The sequence below is a fragment of the Syngnathoides biaculeatus genome, chromosome 4 (assembly GCF_019802595.1).
Source record: "Syngnathoides biaculeatus isolate LvHL_M chromosome 4, ASM1980259v1, whole genome shotgun sequence".
NCBI lineage: Eukaryota > Metazoa > Chordata > Actinopteri > Syngnathiformes > Syngnathidae > Syngnathoides > Syngnathoides biaculeatus.
The window spans coordinates 18,199,323-18,212,815 of record NC_084643.1 but is presented as its reverse complement, the minus strand read 5'-3'; the positions used below and the strand labels follow the sequence as shown (position 1 = coordinate 18,212,815).

General features: G+C 42.4%; 1 protein-coding gene across 2 annotated transcripts in view; it reads right to left on the bottom strand.

The window, feature by feature from the left end:
* Nucleotides 1–13,493, bottom strand: part of LOC133500002 (leucine-rich repeat transmembrane neuronal protein 4) — a 78,105-nt gene that overhangs the window by 34,736 nt on the left and 29,876 nt on the right. The window lies entirely within an intron of this gene.

Below are 13,493 nucleotides of genomic sequence, written 5' to 3'. Positions count from 1 at the left end.
CGGCGGTTCAAGTTCACTGTATGGACAAAACATTGGAGTTACTGGTCATCAATACTTCACAAGGTTCACTGATGGTGTAGTGGTACACAAATCTGACCTTTATGTGGGCAATGTGGGTTCTATTCCTGCTCAGATATGTTGTTGATATGTGCCCTCTTGACTGACTGGTGACTAGTTCAGGTTGTTGTCCACTTTTTACCCAATGTCAGCTAGGATATACTCCAGCACTTCCATGACCTTTGTGTGGTGGTAAATCAATGAGTGAATATAGATGTAAAGACATATTGGTCAACTTTTACAACAAGGTATCATGTGTCTATGGAATGACCAACACAATATGATGGATGGGGAGTGTGCCAAAAAAGTGCCAAAATTGCATTTAATATTTTCTTATTGGTAGAGTCACTTTTACTTTGGATTATATGGTAGATTAGATGCACTCTTCCAATTCTTCAGATCTGTCACTCATGTAAGAACAATTAAAATTATCCTGTGGTCTTGGCTCGAATGACTGAAAATGACTAAAATATGAGCTATGATCGGTCGGGTCTTACAATTCATTCAGAGCCCCTTTATAGATGAGGCAGAAACCGAGTCATTTCCTTCTGGTTCGAGTCCTTCACTGCAAACACCAAAAACCCTCTGCGGAGCACAGCCAAAATTTGCACTCTCATTTAATCTCATCACCAGTCTGAGCTCTTTCCACCAAGTATGAGCAGCATACCTTTATGTGAGGATGCAGGATCCTGCAGGACCCCACACATGCCTGATTCTCATCAAGTGGCTTCCCTCAGGACACTTCACTGCCCATGCTGCAGGACTCAAAAATCAACCTTTGTAACAAGAGCTGTTCAGCTCCTCAACTCCCAACCTTCACTGCTGCCCTGCTCTTACACTAGACCCCCATCCACTGCTCATCCTGAACTTCTGACGAACCAACTTCCCGGTGAGACCTTTAAAACGGCAAGACCATCAATCCATTTTCATCCATCCATCCATCCAACCAGTTTCTTAGCCACTTATCCTCACCGGGCCACCCATCCACAACGAGTTACTGTAAAAAAAGTTTAAAAAGGTCAAATTAAGATTAAGTATGCTTTTTTTTTTTTTTTGGTCTGCTTCGATGTATCCTTGGTATTCAATTGTCTTAAGTATTTTTTATTAAGCTATAATGAATGTACTTGGGATTACTGATGAGGAGTACATTTATCTTAATATAATAAATACCAAATGCCTGTAGGTGTCAGTTGTATAATTACACTAGTTTGATTAACTTAAGACCACATTTTCTGCAGTGCAAGTCAATGGGGCAGCAGTCCTTCTCGAGTTATACTGAGGCATTCCCTGGCCATCTGTGTGCCCTAGGAACAGGGAGGCATCAAAATGATACATGGGCAATTTCAACATGGTCTTTTGATGTGGACCACCTGTAGCCACGCTGAATTAAAAGCTCATTTCAGCCAGTAGTATCAGCCATCTTGATCTTTTGCTCAAAGCTCATGACCAAAGGAGAGAGTGGGAATTAGGATGGACCGACATGCCCTCAGCTCGCACTTGAACACAACAGTCCAGTGTCTCACATCAATCAATCAATCAATCAATCAATCAATCAATCAATCAATCAATCAATCTATCTATCTATCTATCTATCTATCTATCTATCTATCTATCTATCTATCTATCTATCTATCTATCTATCTATCTTTTCAAAAATAGGAAGAGTTACGTAAAGGGAGATAAAGGAAACATTTTTCCTGGTTTCTTCATTTTATTTTAAACAAATTGAACACATCCAAAACTTGTAGTAGACAAATAAGAGTAAGAAGAAATAATATTTGTCTTATTCCTTGTCAATTGGCCCAAGTTCAAAAACACAGCCATGAACCCAATATATTAAAATGTCACAAAATGCTAGCTGTTTAACTGAAGATGACAAAGGCTTTAAGAGAGAAGTTCCCACACAGAGCTCTTATGAAAAGTGCATATAATATGTGGAATGATATTCCAAACCAAAACAAAGGTTTTGAACAAACATAACTTCTAAATCAGCTCAGTTATGATTGATTAAACTAACATGTAAAACTCTTTGAGACTTCCCTGTTGTCTCAGGGTGCCAAACAGAAAAGTGGTTAACTCAAACTGTATGTTTCTGAAAATGTAGTACTTTATCTGAAGATGTATTACTTACAGTTTTTATTTACTGGCTCTTCTTGTGAAATACAGCCCTACGTTTTGTGTTTATTAAATCTGAAAAGTTGTGCTCATGTTTAATTACCAGGGCAAAATTTCTCCTATGTGTCCAAGTCTTTATGATGCTCTAGTATCATGATATCAGTGGCATAAAGAAAACATCAATACTATTTTTTATCTCAAAAACTATCTTCTATCATGGCAGGGCCAAACACACAACATATTGATAGAAAACAAGATAAATGGATAACACAAAGATATTGTACAAACAGTACAAAGATTAAAGGTTAAAGAGTAGCAAATGTAGTTGCAATATAACTGGACTGCGAAGCAAGAACTACTGTATAATCAAGCAGAGGTTTACCTCATCTGAATTCCATGATAATAAGCCGCAAGTACTCATTGTTCCAGGCCGGGACTCATTGGTTCCATGACATGTGCTTCCCGGAAGTCACACATCAAGTCTAAAACGATCTCCATCCATTTTCTGAGCCACTTACAGCCACAAGGGTCCCAGAAGTGCTGGAGCTTTCCCGAGATATGTTCTGGAAGGAAGACAGGTACACCCTGAACTGGTTGTTAAAAACAATTTATAAGATCCATCCATCCATCCATCCAAGGGTTGCAGGAGTGCTGGAGCAAATCCCAGCTTCAACAGGCGGGAGGCGGGGTACACCCTGAACTGGTTGTTTAAAACAATCTATATTATCCATTCATCCATCAGAAGGTTACGGGAGTCCTGGAGCCTATCCCAGCTATAATGGGCAGGAGGCGGGGTACGCCTTGAACTGGTTGCCAGCCAATCACAGGGCACATGGAGACAGACAACAGTCAGAATCAGAATCAGAATCAGAATCAAAATCAGCTTTATTGGCCAAGTGTGTAAAAACACACAAGGAATTTTTTCTCCAGCAGTCGGTGCCGCCCTGGTACGACATTCATTCAGAACAAAGAACAAGAGACATTTCTGTTTATAAGAACTATTCCTTATAAAAGTCACGCAAGACGTAAAAGCTTCTCCATTGAGAACAGGTAAGAGCTAAGTGTGTTAACGTCCCACATTGTGTCAAGCTTGTACAGAGCACCCTTATACCAGAACAGTGCAATGTCAATTGTGCAAAGGTAGCAGTTTAAAGTGACCAATCGTGCAATAGTCTACAAAATATATTACTAATACTGATTGGACCAGCAGGATATGAGTGAGTGTCCTAACATGGCAGGTTGGTACTTCACACAGTTGTGGAGACCTGTTGAAGATCTTTGTAAAGACAGGAGCAAGTTGGTCTACACAGACTGTGTGGCAGGATGGGGACACAAGGTCTTGTTGTTTGAAGATCTGTCTAACGTCGCTTTCATGGATGTTAAACGGTGCAGCGCAAGGTGGTGCGGCTTGCGATGCAGGTTGGTGGGTGCGTGGTGTGGAAGTGTCTATTTCAAATCTCCAGTAAAAGCTATTTAGGTCGGTGGCTACCCCTTTCTTGTTTTCTACCGGGGTAGAACGTCAGCTCTCTGGCCTTTTGTGGCCGATTTTTGTGACAAATAATTACAAACAAACAAAACAAAAATAGCATAATGTTCAAACTTCAAGCCTGTGCGCTTGAGCCAGAATACAGACAGGCAGAACTTGACGTGTTGGAAAGTGGCCATGGCACTAATGACGAGGAGATTTGTTTGATGCTTTTGGTTTAGATGTAAGGAATGTACAGCAGGTGTGGCCAGACTTTTTTTTACCCTAAGTTCTACTTTTCAAGCAGACAGCCTATCATGATCGACTGGCAGCGAGGTGGGGTTGGGTGGCAGGATTGCATGCGCGCATCACCGTAAATAGTAACCGGGAAGTGTTGTGTGCTAAGAGCCAATAAAGCGAGTATAACAGCGAGTCGATAGTCTGTATTATTACTCCTTCCGCCATTGAACAAACAACAAAAAAAATAACAATGTACAAAAGTTCAAGCATTTGATCCAGAATACACACAGTCGACTCAACTTGACATGTTGGAGAGGGGCGTGACGCTGACGACGAACAATAACAGTTCCATTATATGGACCGCGGAGATTTGTTTGATGCTTTTCTGAGGAGTTGGTTTCGATGTAGAGAATATACAGCAGGCGTGGTCAGACTTTTTTACCCCAAGTTGTACTTTTCAAGCAGCCAGCTTCTCATGATCGACCGGCGCCGGCGCCAGGGATGGTGGTGGTGGTGGTGGGGGCTGTAGTGGCTTTTGCACGCGTGCATCACCATAAATAGTAACTGGGAAGTGTTGTGTGCATGTATATATCCATCCCTTTTCTTAGCCGCATGATGGTCGCAGGAGTGCTGGAGCCTATCCCAGCTGACAACAGGTAGGAAGCAGATTACACACATGCAGACATCGGGAGAACATGCAAACTCCACACACGGAGGTCTGGGATGGAACAGCTGCACCACGGTGCCGCCTCATAAAGTATGTTGTAACTCATACAGTAACAGCAGAAGAGGCTATAACTAAGCGGCTTATAACCAGTAATGATTAGATGCGTGCAAATTTCCCTGGCTTATGAACGTGCCTCAACTGTGACAGCCACAGCTTTATCCTGTCATGGTGACCCCACGGGAGGTTAAAGAAGGACAAATTTGGATGCCTTTTCTCAGTTTTTTTGCAGTTTGGTGCAGAACACATTGGAATCTTGGCTTAGCTAGAACGAATGGTCTGTAATGCTAAGCACTTGTGACGTCAGGTGAGGGGTCAAGGATCTTTCTTCGGGGTCTGACTGTAAAAGCTGGCACATATCCAGTTTTGCTTGGATTTCAAAAATGTTCTTTATTTTTAATTTTTTTTCAATGTCCAAAATATATATAATAATAATATTAATTCACATTGGAGGGTTTATTCTACATGTGAATTTTGGGGAGAGTCTTCCTTTAACTGCCTAGTCCCTCTTTGCGCTCCTCTTTTCTTTAGTCAGCTGTTTTCTAGTGCGATTGTAGAGGGCCCCATCCTCACTACGATATGCAATCTATTTAGAGTGGCGGAGTTGTCAAAGTCTGGCTGAAAACCACGGCTTGTTGCTATTAAACGTGAGAAAAGTTTTTATTGGAACACACAACTCCTCACAGAAACTCACACACGCGGTAACAAGATCCATGAACTCATCTAGGCTGCACGCCGAATTTTCAAAGACACTCCAGTCTGTGCAATCAAAGCAGCTTTGAAGTTCTAATTTTGCCTTGTTGGTCCACTTTTTAATGGATTTTACTAAAAGCTTCGCACATTTAAGTGCTTGCCTGTATGGATTTGTTAAGTACAGCAAGCAGTGATCAGAGGAGGCAATGGGTGCTCGGGGATTGCACGATATGAGTTTTTGATGGATGTAAAACAATGGCCTAGAGCAGGGGTCACCAATGCGGTCCCCGTGGACGAATGGTAGCCTGCGAGAACCATATAAGGCACTTACAAGGTATGTTCTAAAAATACCATAGGCTACAAATTGTTACTATTATTTGTGCTTTAAATTCTGAATCTGAGTTGCTTACGTGAATTCAAATTTTAAAATACCTGCAATGTAATTTACTACAATAAATCAAAATATTTTATGTACGTGTAATGAACTGAGTCTGAAATTTGCCGCAAACAGGTCACGTAGCCCTTCATACGATCGGTTCCTACGAAGTAGCCCTCAGCCTCAAAGCCATGGTCTAGAGTGTTATTTGCCATCGTTGGACATTTCACATCCTGCTTATATTGAGTGGTTACGTTTAGCTGTGTTAAAATCTAGGATAATGAGCGGTGGATCTGGGTTTTTTTTTCCTCAGTCTTGTTTATCTACGTTAGGCGGAATTTAAACACTGACTAGGATAAAAGATGTGAACTCGTGGCGAATAAAATGGCTTACAGTTCAAAAACAGGGACTAAAAAAACGGCCTGCAGTGTGTGGTTATCCGTGCACCATTTCTCGTCGATATAAAAGCATATTCCACTGCGTTTTGATTTTCATGTTAGCTCAGCCGCATGGTTCACGCGATTGAGGAGGAAGCCGGGGAGCGTGATGGCGGCGTCAGGCACTCATCCACAAAGCCAAGTCTCCGTGAAGCACAGAGCCGCGGAATGTCCAATGTCTTTGCAGGTCTGTCTCAGGTGCTGACGTTTTATTCTATTTTGTTGGGTAGGGAGCCTAGGTTTGCAAGATGGATCGTCGGAAGCATTAGTCGTTGTCCCCTCTTTCACAGGCGAAACTTGTGTACCGGCTCGCATCCCTCTTCGTTGCGAGGCTTTAAAGAACGCACCGACAAACAACTACAGAAAAAGATTCAGAGATAAAGTGGGAGTTGATGAAAAAAAATCTGGAGAAGACTCTGTGATAGTTGACAAGTCCTCCCTTGTGTATATGAGTCCCTTGACGTACAAAAAACACACAAACATACACGATGCCAGGGAGAACATGCCGAAGGCTGATGGACTGGTAGGCGCCAATTATATTATATTATATTATTATATTATATTATATTATATTATTATATTATATTATATTATGCAGGCAGCATGGTGGCGCAGCTGATAAAGTGTTGGCCTCACAGTTCTGAGGTCCCGGGTTCAATCCCGAACCCACCTGTGTGGAGTTTGCATGTTCTCCCCGTGCCTGCGTGGGTTTTCTCCAGGCACTCCGGTTTCCTCCCACATCCCAAAAACATGCAACATTAATTGGAGACCCTAAATTGCCCCTAGGTGTGATTGTGAGTGCGGCTGTTTGTCTCTATGTGCCCTGCGATTGGCTGGCAACCACTTCAGGGTGTACCCTGATAACAGCTGGGATAGGCTCTAGCACTCCCGCGACCCTCGTTTTGTCTTCAAGGACAGTGATGTGATGACCACAGTGAGTGTTGGGCTGGCGCCCTGCCGGCGTCTCTTGACAGGTGGCCCCTGATGACACTGTTCACGTATGCAATATAACTACTAGTGACATTTGACTTCATTTGATGAATCAGACACTCAGATGACTGCAGTCTCTGTGTGAAACATAGCAGGAATCTATATCTACCATACTGATAGGCTCCTTTGGAACTTGAGAAACTTACAAGAGGATCTCCCAGTCTGCGTTCCCAAATGTCATTTCTCTGTGGAATAAAACCAGCAGGCCAACCACAGTATCATTTAGGAGTGAAAGCTGTGCAGTGAGAGTCAACAATGAACACACTTGCCACATCACGTTAGATGGTGCCTAATTGTTTGAGGTTTTAGGGATTAATTTTAGCGGCCTGTAGGGCTATAGACAGTGGGTCTAATGGTGAAAGTCTCAAGTTGCTTGGGTTTTCTCAACTATTGCAGTAACCTTTGGTCTGCTATTTTTTTCGTGTCAGAATGACATTGCTCTTTAAAAAGTCTGCCATTTGTACATTTTTTTTGCATATTGCCAACCATTTTGATGTAATGCAACAAATTTAATCTTGTTCAATCAGATCTCAGATTGCAAAATCGCTGTTACAATATGTTTCTGTAGATTTGACATTGTGGTTTTGCATGGGTTTGAGCGATTTCTTGTCCTTCACCGAATAACAAGCAAACACATTTGTCTTGTCTTGTATCCCACCATGACAATAAATGTCTGCTGTCATTGTCCTGCATTCTAAATCAAATCCATGTCCAATGGCTGGAGCCAATCCCAGTGTGCATTGAGTGGAAAGCAGGGAATCACTATGGACAGGCATTCAGCATGCTCATACAACACACAAACTCACAAAGTAGGCAATTTGGAATGATCACTACACGTGTGGGTGTGACGCTTATTCTTTATTCATCCCGTGTTTAATATCAACCAGGTATTTAGTGTATGGGTGGGTGTAAAAGTTCAGAAAAACAAGAGGTGCCATATGTTATATGCCCTTTGTGAAATGCATTTCTATAAGGACGTACAATTGGATTTTCAAGCAGCTACAATAAAATGAAAACAATGTGAACTTGAAAACATGTCCAACTTAGACTTATCAGGAAAAAAGGTTCAAGTTCGTAATCTTAAAAAATAAGACTGCAAAGGCTCCTGTATTTTAATTCTTATACCTCCACAATGCATGAATCAAAAAGGTGCTCTCGCTCCTGTGGGTTCTTCATTCATTAAAAGTGTTGTTGGGGAAAAAAGGTAACTGATATTTGTTTTTTGTTTTTTTAAACCTATCCATCTGAATGTTATGTAGAGATGACTCAAATGCATACTTGTTCAGTGTATGTGTGGGCAGCCGTTAGCTGCAACAACCTCTTGTCAACACCAAACAACGTGGGCTGTCTGTGATGTGTCACAGTTTTTAAATGAAATAAAACAAAACAAAAAAAAAGTCAAATGATGATATTGATTTTTTTTCCTGTTGTTTATGTGTGTGAAGAATCACAAGTTACTCTATGTACATTCAATAATGTACATTCATGTACATGTTACTTTACTGAATGATTTAAGACTAAAATTCAACGCGATGGAAGTCCCTTCATGAATCTACTATGGAACAACTATAGCCAAAAATGATAGCACAATGCTAAAATGAAAAAAACTTTCCCCTGGTAAATTTTAACGAAAAGGGCCAATATAACCTAGACTGGTCACCAGTCAATCATTGGCCACAATGAGATGATGAACCATTCACAGTCACATCTACGGATAGTATTTCCATACTCAACTAACGAATGCTTGTTTGTTGGAGGATGCTGCAGTACCTCCGTGAGAACATGCAAACTCTACAAAGGAGCTGAAATCCGAACCCAGAACCACTCAACTGTGCGGGATACGTACAACCATTACTATCCCAGTAGAGTGTGCAAAGCCAGATTTAAACAATAGACACGTCGTCAGTCAATCACAGGGCACATATGCAGCCAGGCAACCTTTCAAACTCCCATGAACACTGTCACCCCTGCAACTACTACTTCGAATGATTACAAGAATACTAATAATAAGTGACAGTATCAATTAAAACTGATAAAGTATTTATGATAAAGCTCCTGAATTAGATATCCCAAGAATGTGCAGGTGGACCTAGTGACATGTTGAGTAGCTCTATGTACCTACTCTTTAAGTTGCTTGTCTTGGGGCAGGGTCTTCAAGGAACATTAAGTTAATGAGCTCAAGATCAAAGCAGTAGATTTAGGAATTGATCCTCCGTGTAATCTGTAGCGATAAAGGTTTAAATTAGTACCGTTACTGACACATGTAGCCAAATATTTTCAGTTCATATTGCATAATCCGGTGGAAACTCAAAGAGGAAATCGGAGTAGTCGGAGAAATCCCAAGCAGGTACGGGAAGAATCTCCAAGCAGGCATGGGGAACGTGTGAAAACTCTACACAGACGATTCTTCAGGTGGTTGCTTTAACCTGTTTGCCACCATTATGTGTATATATATATATATGAATATACAATTACAGAGGTCAAATGTTTCCTGTAGTTGTTCACCAGGTTTGCACACACTCCATGGGGAATTCTGGCCAACTCCTCCACACAGATCTCTAGATCAGACAGGTTTCTGGGCTGTCGCTGAGAAACACAAAGTTTCAACTCCCTCCAAAGATTATCTGTTGGGTTTAGGTCTGGAGACTAGCTAGGCCACGCCAGAACCTTGACATGCTTCCTCCAGAGCCACTCCTTGGTTTTCCTGGCTGTGTGCTTCAGGCCATTGTCATGTTGAAAGACCTAGCCATGACCCATCTTCAATGCTCTGACTGAGTGAAAGAAATCGTTCCCCAAAATCTCACAATACATGACCACTTTCATGCTCTCCTTAATACAGTGCAGTCATCCTGTCCCATGTGCAGAAAAACACCCCCAAAGCATGATGCTACCACTCCCATGCTTCACAGTAGGGATGGTGTTCTTGAAATGGAACTCATCATTCGTCTTCCTCCAAACACGGTGAGTGGAACTATGACCAAAAAGTTCAATTTTGGTCTTATCTGACCACAAAACCTTCTCCCATGACGCCTCTGTATTATCCAAATGGTCATTGGCAAACTTAAGACAGGCCTTGACATGTGCTGGTTTAAACAGGGAACCTTCCATGCCATGCATGATTTCAAACCATGACATCTTAGTGTATAACCAACAGTCACCTTAGAAATGGTGGTCCCAGCTCTTTTCAGGTCATTGACCAAGTCCTGTCGTGAAGTCCTGGGCTGATTCCTCACCTTTCTAAGCATCACTGAAAACCCGCGAGGTGATATATTGCATGGGGCTCCACTCCGATTGAGAGTGACCGTCATCTTTAGCTTCTTCCATTTTTTAATGATTGCTCCAACAGTGGACCTTTTTTCACATGGCTGGAAAGGGCAATGTCTCCATTGCCCTTTCCAGCCATGTGGACTTGTACAATTTTGTTCCTGGTGTCTTTGGACAGCTCTTTGGTCTTTGCCATGTTACAAGTTTGAGTCTTACTGATTGTATGGGGTGGACAGGTGTCTTTAAGCAGCTGGCGACCTCACACAGGTGCATCTGATTTAAGATAATACATGGAGTGGAGGTAAACTTTTAAAGGCGGACTAACGGATCTTTGAGGGTCAGAATTCTAGCTGATAGACGGGTTTTCTAATACTTATTTGCAGCTGCATCACACAAATAAATCGGTATAAAATCATACATTGTGATTGTAGGATTTTTCTTTTTAGATTGTCTCTCTCACAGTGGACATGCACCTACGATGAAAATTTCACCCCCTATGTGATTTCTAAGTGGGAGAACTTGCAATATAGCAGGGTGTTCAAATACTTATTTTCTTCACTGTATTTTCAGGCAGGAGGCGGGGTACACCCTGATGGTGTTCAAATCCTCGCCCCGCCTGTGTGGAGTTTGCATCTTCTCCCCATGCGTGAGTGGGTTTCCTCTGGGGACTCTGGTTTCCTCCCACATCCCAAAAACCTCCATTAAGTCGAGACTCTAAATTGTGAGTGTGACTGTTATCTGTCTCCGGAGGCCCACAGCCAGTTCAGGGTGTACCCTGACTACTTCCTGATGACAGCTGGGATTGGCTCCAGCACTCCGGCGATCCTTGTGAGGATAAGCAGCTCAGAAAATGGATGGATGGATATATATGTATACACACACAGACCTCATGGTGAGAGTTGCCGGGCACCTGTACATTGGGGTTCACCCCATTGGGGAAAGGCAGTGTGAAAGATGGCAACGTGTGCAGACGCTGTGGCTTTGGGGTCCCACCATCGTTTTATTATTTATTTAGTGTGTTCTGCTTGTTCAAACTGCTTCTTGTCAAGCTAAAGTAACCTACAGAATCAGAATTACAATCAGATCAGAATCTGAATCAGAATCATCTTTATTGGCCAAGTATTTAAAAGTACATGGAATTTTTCTCCGGCAGTTGGTGCTGCCCTGGTACGACATTCAGAACAACGTACAACAAAGCAACAACAACAAAGAACAAGAGACATTTCTATTTATAGGAACTACAGAAACAAGTATCTATAAGCAACAGTATGGTTTCATGCCCAGAAAGAGTACCACAGATGCATTATTTGCCTTGAGGATGCTCATGGAAAAGTACAGAGAAGGTCAGATGGAGCTACATTGTGTCTTTATAGACCTAGAGAAAGCCTATGACAGAGTACCAAGAGAGGAACTGTGGTACTGCATGTGCAAGTCTGGTGTGGCAGAGGAATATGTTAGAATAGTACAGGGCATGTATGAGCGCAGCAGAACAGTGGTTAGATGTGTCATAGGTGTGTCAGAAGAATTTAAGGTGGAGGTGGGACTGCATTAGGGATCCCCGCTGAGCACCTTCCTGTTTGTGGTAGTAATAGATAGGCTGACATACGAGGTTAGACTGGAATCCCCTTGGACCATGATGTTCGCAGATGATATTGTGATCTGCAGTAAAATCAGGCAGCAGGCAAAGGAAAGGAAAGGAATGAAGATTAGCCAAAGTAAAACACAATAGATGTGGGTGAATGAGAGGGGCGGAGGAGGAAGAGTGAAGCTCCAGGGAGAAGAGATAGTGAAGGTGGATGACTTCAAATACTTGGGCTCAACAATACAGAGCAATGGTAAGTGTGGTAAGGAAGTGAAGAAATGGGTACAAGCTGGTTGGAACAGTTGGCAGAAGGTGTCTGGTGTTTTATGTGACAGGAGAGTATCTGCAAGGATGAAGGGCAAAGTTTATAAAACAGTGGTGAGGCCGGCCATGATGTTCGGATTAGAGATGGGGACTCTGAAGAAACAACAGGAAGCAGAACTTGAGGTAGCAGAAATGAAGATGTTGAGGTTCTCGCTTGGAATGAAAGATGACATGCTGAGGCGATACCGAATGGGAGAAACCGAAAGAAAAAGAACTTTCCTTATAAGATGTGCAAGATGTACAATCTTCTTCATTTCGAACAGGTAAGTGATAAGTGTCTTACTGTGTCACATTGTGTTAATCTTCTACAGAGTGCCTTTTGCCGTTCGCGGTTCCTGTTATTGACCAGTGCAATGTCAATTGTGCAAAGGGATCAGTTTAACGTAATGAATCGAGTGGTCTACAAAATATAAACAAATAAATATAAAAAATATGTATTACTAATATTGATAGGACCAGCAGGATGTGAGTGAGTGTCCTAACAACGCACAACGCAGAAAAATAGTAGGTTCGCTGTTCAAGAATTTAATGAATTAATTGCCAGAGGGAAAAAAAAATGTTCAAATGCCTGTACTTTTGACTTTCGTTGATCTGTCGCACTTTACCGACTGAAGGAGCTGGAAGAGCTGGTGCCCAGGATGTGGAGAATGTGAAAGGATCCTGCCTGCTCTGGACCTAGTTCGCGTTGCGTGCAAGTCCTCACTAGTGGGTAGCATGGTGCCAACAATCCGTTCAGCAGTTTTGATTTTCCGTTGCAGTCTGAGTTTTTTCTCTTTTGTGGCGGCCCCAAACCAGACTGTGATGGAGGTACACAGTACTGATTGGATAACCACTGTGTAGAACTGTCTCAGCAGCTCTTGTGACAGGCCGTGCTTTCTCAGAAGCTGCAAGAAGTACATCCGGTCCTCTGAGACTGTAATTCCCAAGAATTTGAAGGTCTCGACACGAGACACTTGGACAGCGTCAGGGGCAGCTGTGGTGAAGGATGCCTCCTTAAGTCCAAAACCATCTCCACAATCTTTAGAGTGTTCAGCTCCAGGTTGTGTTGACCACACCAAAGCTCCTGTCTCGCCACTTCCTGTCAATAAGCAGACTCGTCACCGTCCTTGAAAAGGCCGATGACCGTGGTGTCATCTGCGAACTTCAGGACTTTGACAGTCAGATGCCATGAGGTGCAGTCGTTCGTGTAGAACAAGAAGAGGCTACCTGCTGAGCCCCCTGGTTTT